Below are 13,208 nucleotides of genomic sequence, written 5' to 3'. Positions count from 1 at the left end.
AGAACCAGTGTCACAGATTCTTACAAAAGGTAGAAACATGGATGAATTGCTAAGGAGGAGTACAGAAGAACAACAAGCATATAGGGACAAAAATCAGAAAAGCTAAGACACAAAATGACTTACACCCATAAAAGGCAATTAGAAGTGTTCATTAAACATTAGAAGCAACAGAAAGATGAAGGAACGTGTAGATCCTTAGTGGGGAAGGAGAGCTAATAACTGATGACATCAGGAAGGCTGAGATGTTTAATGCCTAGTTTGCTTCAATCTTCACTAAAATGGCTAATGGTGACCAGATATTCAACACAATTAATATTAACAATGAAGAAGGAACCTAAGACAATATAGGAAAATAATAGGATAAAGAATATTTAAACAAGTTACAGATATACAAGTCAGCAAGACCTGATGAATTTCATCCTAAAGTACTTAAGGAACTAGCTAAAGAAATCTCAGAATCATTAGCAATTATCTTCAAAAACTAATGGAGAGTGGGTGAGGGTCCAGAGGACTAGAGAAGGACAAACATAGTACTTATTTTTAAGAGATGGAGCAAGGAGGACCTGAAGAATTATAGACCATCTAGCCTAACTTCAATACCCTGTAAAGATACTGTAATAAAATATTAAACAATCCATTTGTAAGCACCTAAAGGAGAATAGGCTTATAAAGAAATAGCCTTTATGGAATGGATTTCTCAAGAACAAATCATGCAAACTAGCCTAATTTCCTTCTTTGACAGGGTTACTGGCCGAGTGGATAAGGAGGAAGTAGTAGACGTGATAAATCTTGATTTTAGTGAGGCTTTTGAGATAGTCCCACATAACATTCTCATAAGCAAAGTAGGGAAAAGCAGTCTAGATGAAATTACTATAAGGTGAGTGCGTTGGCCAAAATCTTGTTTTTGAAATATATGTAAGAACAGAGCCACAAACACCACCCTTCCTACCAAAAGGCACATCAGTCTGAATCAAAAGCTAAAACCTCAAACTGACTCTTACTGTTCTACCCTTTTAAATGTTAATTCAAGTCTGTCTGTACTCTGTATAATTTTAAGATTGTTTGTACTATGTCCACTGGCCAGTTTATCTGTTAATTTTACATGCTTCCAATATATTTGTAAAAATCCTATTCTAAGTACAAAAGCCACACTGTGCAATGTAATGTATCTATCTAATTGTGAAAGACACTGTCAAAAATGAAATAAGGTTTGCTCTAAAAATAATATGTAAGTTCTTCAGCTAGGAGTTGGCCTGAGTGATTGAAGTGTGAATGGCTGAGCAATTGAGTTGGGTGTAGACAAAAAGAGTGATTGAACAATTGGTCTGAGTAAGGGATATCAAAACAGACATGAAGAAAACACCAGCCTCACCAAAAACGAATGAGGGAAGAAGAAAGAAGCAAAGATGATCAAATGGCCGAAGAGGAGCCCACCCTGATGACTTTGGAGCCAGCCCATTTCAAAGGACAAAATCTGATCAGGCTTGCAACAGTGTGGGTGATTGAGGATCACACCAAGAATGCAGTTGCAGCATGACAATGCAAAACCCATAGACTTACATGGGGTCCTTTCCCTATAAAACGGGACAAGATGATGAAGGCTGGAGGTTCGGGTCTACAACATCACATCAGCCAGGAGTACCGATGCGCATCGGCAGAACCTTGCTCCTCATCCTCATGCTCTAGTCACCTGGCCAGTGACTATCATGAGCACCAAGAAGCTGGTAACTATGACATCTGGAAGATCCCTATGTATGTTTGTCTGTCTCTATCTGTGTGTGCCTGTCAGTGTGTGTGAATGTGAATGAAAGCATCAATTGAAACGTGTCTCTGTAATTTGTAGTATTGATATAATGTTAATACTGTTTTCCTAGTGTTTACATTATTATTAATGCTATTTCACTAAGTAGAGCACAATATTAATGTTATTACAGTGTTGATACTTTTCTTTTCTTTGATACTATCTACAAAAGTTTCTGTGTTCACAATAAATGCAGCTTGTTGCCTTATCCCCTAATAAGATCCTGTAATATTTGTTATTTGGGTAACAAGTGTACAAATGGTTTAAAGACCGTACTCAAAAGAGTAGTTATCAATGGTTGACTATCAAACTTGGAAGGCATATTTAGTGGGACCTCACAGGGGTCAGTCCTGGATCTGGTAATATTCAATATTTTCATTCATGACTTGGATAATGGAGTGGAAAGTATGCTTTATAAAATTTACAGACACCACCACACAAAGAGGCGTTGCAAACACTTTGGAGGACAGGATCAGAATTCAAAATGATCTTGACAAATTGGAGAATTGGTCTAAAATCAATAAGATGAAATTCAATAAAGACAAGTGCAAACTACTACACCTAGGAGGGAAAAAATTAAATGTACATATGCAAAATGGGGAATTGGCTGTACTGCCAGCTGGCCAGTTAAGAGGATCTGAAAGTTTTAGTGGGTCGCAAATTCAATATGAGTAAAAATGTGATGCAATGTAATAAAAGCTAGTAGCATTCAGGGTGTATTAAGAGGTGTGTTGTATTTAGGACAGAGAGGTGATTATCCCGCTCCAGCTGGCACTAATGAGGCCTCAGCAGGAGTATAGTGTCTTGTTTTGGGGGCCACATTTTGGGGAAATTGTGGACAAATTGGAGAGAGTCCAGAAGAGAGTAACAGAAATAATAAAAGGTTTAGAAAACATGACCTATGGGGAAAGGTTAAAAACTGGTCATGTTTAGTTTTGAGCAAAGAAAGGTGGGGGACCTGATCAGTCTTCAAATATGTTAAGGGCTCTTATTAAGAGGATGGTGATCAATTATTCTCCATGTCCAATGAAGATAGGACAAATAGTAATGGGCTTACTCTGCAGCAAAGGAGATTTAGGTTAAATGTTAGGAAAAACTTGTAAACTACAATAATAAGCTTCCAAAGGAGGTTGTAGAATCCTTGTTATGGGAGATTTTTAAAAACAGGCTGGACAAACACCTGTCAGGGATGGTCTAGGTTTACTTGGTCCTGCCTCAGCACAGGGTGCTGGACTTGATGGCCTCTCAATGTCCCTTCCATGTCTGACTCTGTGCCAATGGCATAAGAAACAAAGGAAGTACATTTGTCTACACTGCAAAGAAAAACCTGCTGCTCTGAGTCTCAGAACCCAGGTCAATTGACTTGGGATTGTGGGGTTCAAAATAGAAGTGTAGATATTCCTGCTAGGGCTGCAGGCCAGGGTCTGAGACCATCAATAGATTAAACAGTATGAGAACAAATGTCCACATTGTTATTTTTAGCTCTGCAGCCCAAGCCTGACTCAAGTGAACCAGGTTCTGAGACTCGGTGCTACAGATTTTTCTTTCCAGTGTAGACACATTTTAAGTGGCTATAACTTTCAGCACACACTGAGACAAGATCTTTTAAGAAAGAGACATCACCCTATGAACATTCAAAGCAGTCAGTCACTTTCACCAGCATTCTCTTTCTCAAAAAATCCAGACAACTCTTCATGACAACTCAAGATCAAAATTAACAGCATCAGCAAGTCCCATTTTCATGGAAGCAATTAGGTCAGAATCTTTTATCATGAAAGGCTAGCTATATACTGAGGGCATTAATTTCCGTACTAGCAACATAAAATTAGCAATATTGAAATGAGTGATTAACCACACAGCTTCCAGGAACTGAAACTGTAGAAACTAAGTTGCCTTTTTTTAAAAATACTCTTTTGAAAGGAAGATTTTATGTAAGCATATGGAGCCTTTGATCTGCACAGAATGAATCTAAGATCTAGAAGTGTTCATTAGGAGAGTAAATAGCAGAATTGTTGCAGTCTCTCCTAGAAGGGATATGTTGAAAAATAAATAAGAATTATTGAATTAAATATATGCAATAAGGAGTTAACATAACATTTGCCCTCCCGTCATCCTAATCACTCTACTTAGATTTCATCCTTTCCCCTACCCTCTTGTCTTTTCTGCCTGTAAGCTCTTCAGGGTAGGGACTGTGTTTTATTATATGTTTGTACAATGCCTAGCACAGCTTTGAGGCTTTAGGCCTTTAGGTGTTATTAGAATACAATAATAAAATTACCCCATACCAGTGGCTCTTTTGGTCCCAGAGTCAGGAAGAGGAAGAAGATAACGGGTAAGCCATGGTTATAATGGAGGGAGTGCTCTGTGATGGAAGATTGTATCTGGGAAGGGCCAACGGCTGTTGGACTCCAGCTTTCTCAGGCCCTGCAACTTGGGACAAGCCCACATCCCACTGACAGCAAGACTAAAGAGCATTCTGATCTCAGGCAGTGCCAACTAGGCACATCTGCAGAACATGCTGGACACGGAGAAGGGGAGCTTAAAAATGTGATGCTGGCCATACAGCAGGGGAGGGAAGTTTGCCCAAGAGGAGAGGAGTGGTCACTAGGGGAGCTTGTCCAGTAGCTAGGTGAGCCAGCCAGCCAGACGCAGTGACTAGCCTTCTGAGGGGGGCTCTGGATGTTTTTTCTCCATCAGCGCCCTGTACCTGCATCTGAGGAGTAGTGCCAGGGACTGGAGGTAATTAGACCCAGAAAGGACCTCTGGAGTGAGGCCTCCCACAGGGGATCCTGGGGCAAGAGACTGAATAGACTACGGCTGAGCCCAGGCTGAGGGTTGGATGACTACATAGGGCTACATAAGCCCTCCAAGACTTTCCTTGTACAACCAACTGTAAATTTTTCCTAGCCTCAGTAGATATTAGAGTCATGCTGACTCTCCAGATGACCTCCCTAAGTCATCTTCCCCCTTGGCTTTCATACCCTGATTTTTTCAGTCAGTCCCAGGTTTGCCTCCCAGTGGACTTTTGAAAGCCTACAGGAGTCACAGCAGATCGTGGATTCCTCATCTGGCTCTTTGGTTTCTAAATTAAGTTACTAAAGACTTCGGACCCTGTGGACAATAGAAGCCAGAGAAAACTGGTAAGGAGAGCAGGAATCAAGTTCTGGTGCCTGGGGGGAAGGTGAGAAGAAGGCATAGTTGGCAGAGAAACAAAGATCATGCAGAACGTCTAAACTCCTCAGGTTTCCCTGCTTCCTATCTTCTCTTGGCTATGAGCTCCTGCAGAGCTCTGTGGTTGCCCCCGTTCTTAGTGCTAAGAGGAGCTGAAGGACTGAGTAAAAGATCCTATTCTCTGCCTCCCAGTGTGCGTCAGACATTTGAAAACAAATCTTTGTCAAGCTAGAGTTAAGGCTGGGAACGGATATCAGTAATGTATGGATAAAAAAAAAATCTTACAAACACTTTCTACTGATAAAAGTAGTCAGTAGACCTGCAAGAAATTTAATTTGAAGGCTAAAAATTAAAGAACCCTAATAATTTGAAAGCTTAGTAGTGTCTACACTGCATTGTAAACATGGGTTCAGAGTCAGGTTTGAGCCCAACTCTCCCTACAGTCCACACACAAATCTGTCTGACTCAGCACCTGGGGACAGCCCCTGTCATTTTGCAGCGTGGATGCAATCCAAGCCCTAGGCATGAATCTGCTTAGTTCAGTTTGGATGTATTACCATGGCTGTGAGACCTGGGTCCAGCAATTGTAAATCCAGTCCACAATGCACTGTGGACACTCAAGCATGGACTTTGAAACACTGAGTCCACAAACCTGGGTCCCACATACTCTGATTTACAATGCAATGTAAACGTAACCAAGCCTCTAATGGTAACCATGAACTATGTCAATCCTCTGAGAAAAGCCATAAACCAAGATAACATTGCCCACAAACACATTAGCCTTCTCACGGACCATGAAACTGCAACACAATACTCTGACAGTTCTTGTGCTGGCATATCCATTTTCCAGTCCCCTCGGAAAGATGTATATTACAAATCCCTGATTCGACAAATGGCATCATTCCCCATCCTTTATCAATGTGTTCTGACAACCTCACAAGTGTAATTAGACATAAAGCTAATAGATCTACATGTGCAAACCACTCGCATAATATAATATAGATTATAAGAGGCCAAAGGCTAGTGGCAAAGTCACATATCAAATATTGGAGATATGAGACCAATTATGACACCAGCATGCGGAGGTGCACAATATACCCCCAGTCCACAGGCTATACAAGCATATCATTTTCCCCACCTTTAAAGCCTGTACATACATTTCAGTTTTCTTAAAACCCTTATGGAAAAATCTGAATGGAAGATGGGGGAGTAACACAAGGAAGATTTGGCCCATACTACCTAACCATTTTCCTCTTAGTGTCTTGTCAGAATCATTAAGCTCCTTCAAAAGAAGACTATATTTGTTTCAATTTAAAAACAATCCCTAATGTTCACGTGAGGCTGGGCATTAGAAGAGGGAATTTTCTAGCTCCAAGTCACTACTTTAGATGGAGCATAGTATGGGGGTGATGATTTTGTAACTTTTTTACCAGGTGCCATTAGCAGGAGTAAGAGCCAAGATCAAATTTTATCATTTAAAAAATTCAATGACTGGGTCAAGCACCCCCACCGCATGGTTACAGTAAATGTTAGTTAGTGATGCTCTTGCACATGCACTTGGGAGGTGAGGAGGGTGGCCAGACTCCAGTTATGCTCCCTCTGAATGTTATCCAACTGCTGTTCCATGCACACGGGGGACAGAGGGTTACACAGCACATGGTTGCTACTTGTGTCCAGGCAGGTGGGTGTAGGCTGGGAAGAGCCTTGGCTTTGCCCTCAGCACATTAGCTAGCACAGTAACCAGTGCCTGGTAGAGGGTTGGTGTAGATTACTTCCCACTGTGAAGCAAGGGAAGGAATTGTGAAAATCTATGACTAAGTGAAGCTATGCAGCACCCCATACACAGGTGAGACAAAGTCTCAGTCTTGCCTCAGGATGGCTCTTCATTTGCTTTCATCAGACGACGCACTCAAGCCTGTTCAAGGGGGCAAGCCACCATGTTGCAGAAAGCCAAAGTTAAAACTGGCTTTCACTGGGACACACATGGGCCATTTCAGCAGAGCTGCCATGGGTATACAGACTGAGCCACGCTCTAGAAGTGGTTTCTCCAGCCCATAGTTCAGGCACACAAAAGGAACTGTGTGAAGGAGCTAGTGTTGTCACTGCCTTTTCCAGACTAGTGGACTTTGGTTTCTAGTCATCAGTAGTATTGCCAAAGCTGAAAGCCTTTACAAATGGGAAGGGTAGTCCAGTGGTCAGGGCACATGTCTGGAACCCAGGAGACCCACTCCGCCACAAACTTCCTGTGTGATCGTGGGAAAGTCACCTAGTTTCTCTGTGCCTCAGCACAGAGAAATTAAAGAAAAATTCACTGAAACACTGACAAGAGGGTGCTGGGAACAGATAAGAACCAAAGCAGATTGTTGTGAATATTGTTTACCAATTAAGCAGGACAGGAGTCCTATGAGAATGCGTGTGAAGACAAGCAGTATCATTTTTGGAGAACGTGAGGGTCTTCTTCCTCCAAGCCCTTCCCTACCCTGCTGCTGTCATCTGAATTCAGGGCACAGCAGTTAGAATGGATCGCTCACTCTGTGTGCTAGATTACTTAAAACAAATGCAGCAAACTTACATTTTGTTTCCTTTTGAGCTGGTTAAACTTTTAGATCATGTCACCCTGAAATGATGTTTGTGCAACAGGAAAATGCGGTATCAAGATTATCAGAACAAGGTAATAGTACCTTTTCCTGTGAATTGATTGCAAAAGATGACAAGGGAACCACAGGTCACTGGTGCGAATGCAATGGCACAAGGCTAGTAACCAAGCATTATGTGCAGGGTAAGTGTTTTATATAAATTTGAATAAGATTCAAGTAAGAGAAAAAATAGGTTCAAATGTTTCTAGGTCAACTCATTTCTTTTTGGCATTGCACACTGACATTACAAAATGAATTGCTGAACAGCTGTGTCCACTCAATTCTCCAATCTGGGGTGCCTTTTACACTGCTTTGCTGTGGGAGCAGCCACTCCTGGTCTGCTCACACACAGCCTCCAGCACGTAGATTACTCCCAGCTGTATTATATGAATGCTGTAGCCAGCAACTCCTGAATTACATTACAGAGCAACACCAACAAATTCCCACTCCCAGACTTGCCCCAGAAATGTGCATCCTGTACTGCCCAATATCCTCCTGGACAATATAAGTTCATAGAAAGTCCGTCATTTTATTAATAGAAAATGATATGCACAAACCCTGTTATCTCAAATGGAGTTTCCCAAACACTTCAGTCCAAACACACTGGTTTAGATAAAACAATAAAACAAGTTTATTAACTGCAGAAAGACAGATTTAAGTGATTACAAGTAAGGAGGCATAAAAATCAGAATTTGGCTACTAGAAAATAAAAGGTAAAACCCAACTAACATCTAACGACCTAACAAGCTAAATGAATTTAAAGCAAAGGTTTTTCTCACCACAAGATTTGGCAGTCTTACTGGCTGGATGACTTTCAGCCTGTCCAGTCTCAGTCCAATGCTCCTTTCCTTGTCCTTCAGGTGTTGTGGATGTCAGGGGCAGAGAGAAAAAGAGGAGAGATAATTTGTGTCCTCTGTTCTCACTTCTTATAGTTAGTTTCCTCTTTGAAAATCATCTCCAGCTGAGGTTCAGGAGACAAAGTCTTTTTGCCTGGGACCCCACACCTGTTCCTTTGCCAAGATATAAATTGCTCACTCACACCCTTCTTCCTGCCAAAGAATGGCCACTTAACCAGGTGATAATCCATTTGATTATGTTGAGACCTGACTGAGGCATCAATTTGCCTTTTGTCTCCGAGGAACTGGTTTGTGCTGCTTTTCTAAACCTGGAACATGTCTCAGCAATGTTATACAGTAGAATCTTATAATTTTACATATAATGTTGTCATACATATTTTACCAGGACAATAATAATCAACAACTTATGAGTTTTCACATGATATCTCACAAGCCATACTTTGTGCAAAATTTATCATCATCGTATAGTAAAAGTGGTAAACATAAGGGTACAGACTGTCACACACACCTTGTGACTATGAATATATCTCAGGAGGAACCCAAACGTAATGAGATAGGGAACAATTGCTTTAGGGGGCTGCCAGTAGGAGTTAAACCCAGGTTTGAAAAGACATGGAAAGTTAACAGCTCTTGTCTCTCCAGAATTAGAGATGAGGACTGGCTGGGGAAGATTGTATTGCCACTGCCTTTACCATACATTCAATGAGAAGGTGTTTGCCAGGCTGGCTTGTCTGAGAAGGTGCTGCAAAAAATGAGAAGGTGCTGCAAATATGCCACCAACACCTTCTCAGACAAAACCCAGAACACATCCCCTGCAGCCTTTGTGAACCTCTCACCCCACAATTGCCCTTTCCTTCTCACTCCAACCTGCTGTTGTCTCCCACACATTTCAGAAGCTGCTCCTTTTCATCCCACACCTCCACAGATCAGTGTAATCTATCTTCTTGATTTCCATTCCTACCCACTACACCAGTACACCCCCATCCCAGCAGTTGGGAGAAGGTGGCCTGGTACAGAGACCTTAAAACTCATTCTTCAGAGGTTTGTAGGAAGTAAGGCCTGGATCACAAAGCAACTTAGGCACTTAGAAAATCACAGAAACAACCCTGTGATGGCACCTAGACTCCCCATACAATAAATGGGGAGGGAGAGAGAGACCTTAAAAAGTCAGCGCACTGGGCAGGGAGCCTCCTAAGACAGCCAGCTAGAGATCCTGAGAGCAGGGACATGTCCTAAGCCCTGCCCCTCTCTTGGAGATAGGCGTCTAAGCCTGGGCTGTAGGGAGGAACCTGTCTCTGCTAGCGACCCATCAGCTGGGGCAGGTAGGCATTCAGCCACACATGTCACGTGTGGGGCTTGATCCAATAGGCATGCTCAGAGGCCACCTAACGCCACACAAAACAACTGGAGTCGGAGCAGCAGCTCCTGTTATGCTTATAAAATAAACAGCAGCATCTTATTCAGAGGGATAAGGTAATACACCACGTTTATTGTTAATACAAAGATTTCAAAAAGCTCTCAAAAAAGCTCTCAAAAAAGCTAAAAAAAAAAAGCTCTCAAAAAAAGCTCAAAAAAACTCTCAAAAAGCTCTTATGCCACTCTATGGTTTTGCTTTGTCATGCTGCATCTGCATCGTAGTGTAATTATTAATCACCCATATTTTGCAAGCATGACCAATGTTATTATTTATTACAGTCCATTTTGTTTTAGTTTTTCGAGGTGGATTCCAGGGTCATCAGGGTGGGCAGTCTTTGGCCATCTGGGTCGTAAAAGTTGTTATTTTCACTCCCTTGAACATCCGAGGCTGGCGCCTTTTCCTGTCACTCCCTGGTCTCACATACACACATCACTCATTCATTTATTTACACCTTAATCTCTTAACATTTACTTAAAACTTGTAACTGGAAGATACAAGTGTCCTTCAGAAACAATAACATTTCTTTTCATTTAAAACATTTACTACTATTACAAAACATCCTCATTTAACACTGAATCTTTCTGTTTTAGAACATTTGCTGATGTTACTTTAAGCAGTGATCTTAAAACACATGTACTTCAACAATAGCAAGAGTTTCCCAGGATGAACTTTGGTAACTTTACAAACAGGATAATCAATGACCAGATGTTTAGTTTCAAATAAACCGATGGTGGTTTTATACAAACTAGTGAACAGCACCCAGGTCTCTCCCAATCCATAGCAACCCAACAAGAGTCACTAAAAAAAAGCTCTCCCACCCAGCAACGCTTCATCCCATGTCTCCTCTACTTAACCCTGCTGCATCAGCTCTCCCCAACCCCTCCTGCCACCAGTTCCAAAGGCTACAGAGAATAAGGTTCTTGCCTCCCCCTTCTATCTGCTCCCATTATTCAGCAGAAGACTCAGTAACTTATCACCAGTGAGAAATGCCATACATGGGTAAGAATAATCTAGACACCAGGCTGCTATAGCCAGAGCATGAACTCACATTCACATTACTTCCGCAGCATTAAGTAGAGAAGTGATGCACGTTAAAGAGAAGCCAACAGCTTGAATTTTCAGAAACTAATTAGTTTTTGAAATATCCAGTTTCTGACTGAGCACCCTTTAAAATAATCTGACCAGAATTTTATATATGGATAAATAATTCAAAGTATTTTTATTCCCCTATTGATGGTTAACGGCCTTTTCAAAAAGGGGGAAAAATTAGACTACAGTATGCAGGAGAAACAATGAAAATAATCTTTACAAAGAAAGGTTTTTCTCCTCTGACTTTCAATGATAGCTTCCCTAATGGCCAGTTTCTGCTAGCCCTAATACTGATGAGCATAGTATTGCTGAAGTTAATAGGACTGCTAGGAGTTTATGGTACATGACTAAGGTTTGCAGAACCTGGTCTTATATTTAAAATGACAGTATGTTTTTGTTTTACCCATACAGTCCCAGATTTTCATGTGGTGGTGTCTAGCTCAAGAACTTTCCAAGACAACAGAAGTGTCCAAGTTTATTAATCAAAACCTTTTAATAACAGATAGTTCAAGATATTTCTATGTTAAGTAGAATTTGTTCTGTCTTTACAGAGGAAGAGACTCATGGCACACTAGTGGAACAAATATTCAGTATGGCAAACAGTATTTGGAGTGAAGAGAAAAGTCAAATGAGTACAGACACTATTAAAGTTGTTCAAAATGAACGTTAATGACATTATTCAGTGTTGCATGATAAACTCATTCAGACACTAAGTTACTGGAAAAAAATGCTTCACTCTAGGAATTGCGTGTGTCACTGTGTCAGAAGTTGGCAGAAGCATAACCAGCACAAAAAAGTATACCTTTACCTTTTGTGTGAGTATTTTGCAATCCAAGCAAGTGTTATCACACAAAAGTGTCTCAGTTATGATTTTGAAAGTGTGGTCACCTTTCATATTAGGTAATGTGATTTTCAAGTTGAACATATCTCTTTAAATTTTATAGTTCCAGAATTTGGCCATGTGTGGTTAAGTAATTAACTACTGTAGTTAAGTAATAAAGACACTTTAGATACCCTTTTTAAGGTAACTTGTTTGATTTGTGGGGAAACTTGAATTTCCAAAGAATGGACAGAGTGATAACGTATTCAAACGCATTTTGGGACTCAGGTAACATTTCTCTCCAACAGCCCTCATTTCAGGACATCACTCATTCTAGTCCAAAGTTTACTTTCCACACAAATTTGTCTCCTCACTTTATTGTTGAAAATTATTTACAGTGGAAATAATCTTGCGCTGAGGTTATAGAAAATTACTTACACTAAAGGAATTAATCCCACAACATGTTACATTTTCTGCTTGAAAAAAATCTTGCTTCTCTCTCTTTTGAGGTCTTTGTCACACATTCTGACCCCTATTTGGGCCTTGACAGATTGAGAGGTTTTATATATTCATAGAGATTAAGGCCAGAAGGCCTATTAGATCATCTAGTCTGACCACCTGTATGACACAGGCCATAGACTGTCAGCCAGTCACCCCTCTACTGAGCCCAGTAACTTGTGGTTGACTGAAGCTTATCTTCCACAAAGGCATCCTGTCTTGATCTGAAGACATTGAGAATACATCACCTCCCTTGACAGTTTGTTCCAAAGGGTAATCGCTCACACCGTTAAAAATGTGTACCATATTTATGTGGGTAAATCATCCTGCAAGCTCACCGTCAGTATAATTTAATTCAGCTATAATTGATGTGAAGGCTTTTATATTGCTTTCCTGGGTTTTAATTTTGTGTGAGTGTTTAATTATTTGTATTACCTTAGCTCCTGGAGACTCCAACTGGGATTGGAACTGTATGAGCATGGTAACGCCATCTTTGCTCTAGTACTAAATAGACATGACAGACAAGAAGGAGGGAGAAAATTCTATCCTCATTTTACAGATGAGGAACAGAGGGGGTATGTCTACACTTAAAACGCTACACAGCACAACTATAGCACTTCAGTGTAGAAGCTACCTACGCTGATGGCATAGTAATCTACCTCCACCTCTTTCATCAACCTAGCACTGTCTACACTGGGGGTTAGGTCATTTTAACTATTATCTCTGTGGCTTTTTCACACCCCTAAACTACATAGTTAAACTGACTTAATTTTCTAGTGTAGACCAGGCCTTGGACACTGAAGATGTGATTTTGATCTCACTTAAGGTATGTTTGCATCAGTGCAATTCTACTGACCAGAACAGAATTACTCCTGATTTACACCAGTATAAGTGAAGATCAGAATCAGGCCTGACCTGT

General features: G+C 40.9%; 1 long non-coding RNA gene across 1 annotated transcript in view; it reads right to left on the bottom strand.

Annotated features, from left to right (window-relative positions):
* Positions 1–8,474, bottom strand: part of LOC137154097 (uncharacterized) — a 35,998-nt gene extending 27,524 nt beyond the window's left edge. Inside the window, exon 1 of the long non-coding RNA XR_010920069.1 lies at positions 8,388–8,474. This is a non-coding gene — a long non-coding RNA (uncharacterized lncRNA). The remainder of the gene's footprint in view (positions 1–8,387) is intronic.
* Between the last annotated feature and the right edge of the window lie 4,734 nt (positions 8,475–13,208).

The sequence above is a fragment of the Emydura macquarii genome, unplaced genomic scaffold, assembly GCF_026122565.2.
Source record: "Emydura macquarii macquarii isolate MOO-44397 ecotype Brisbane River unplaced genomic scaffold, CSIRO-AGI_Emac_v2 contig_1253, whole genome shotgun sequence".
In the NCBI taxonomy this organism is placed as follows: domain Eukaryota; kingdom Metazoa; phylum Chordata; order Testudines; family Chelidae; genus Emydura; species Emydura macquarii.
The sequence above is the reverse complement of the archived record's forward strand: the minus strand, read 5'-3'. Positions and strand labels throughout refer to the sequence as shown.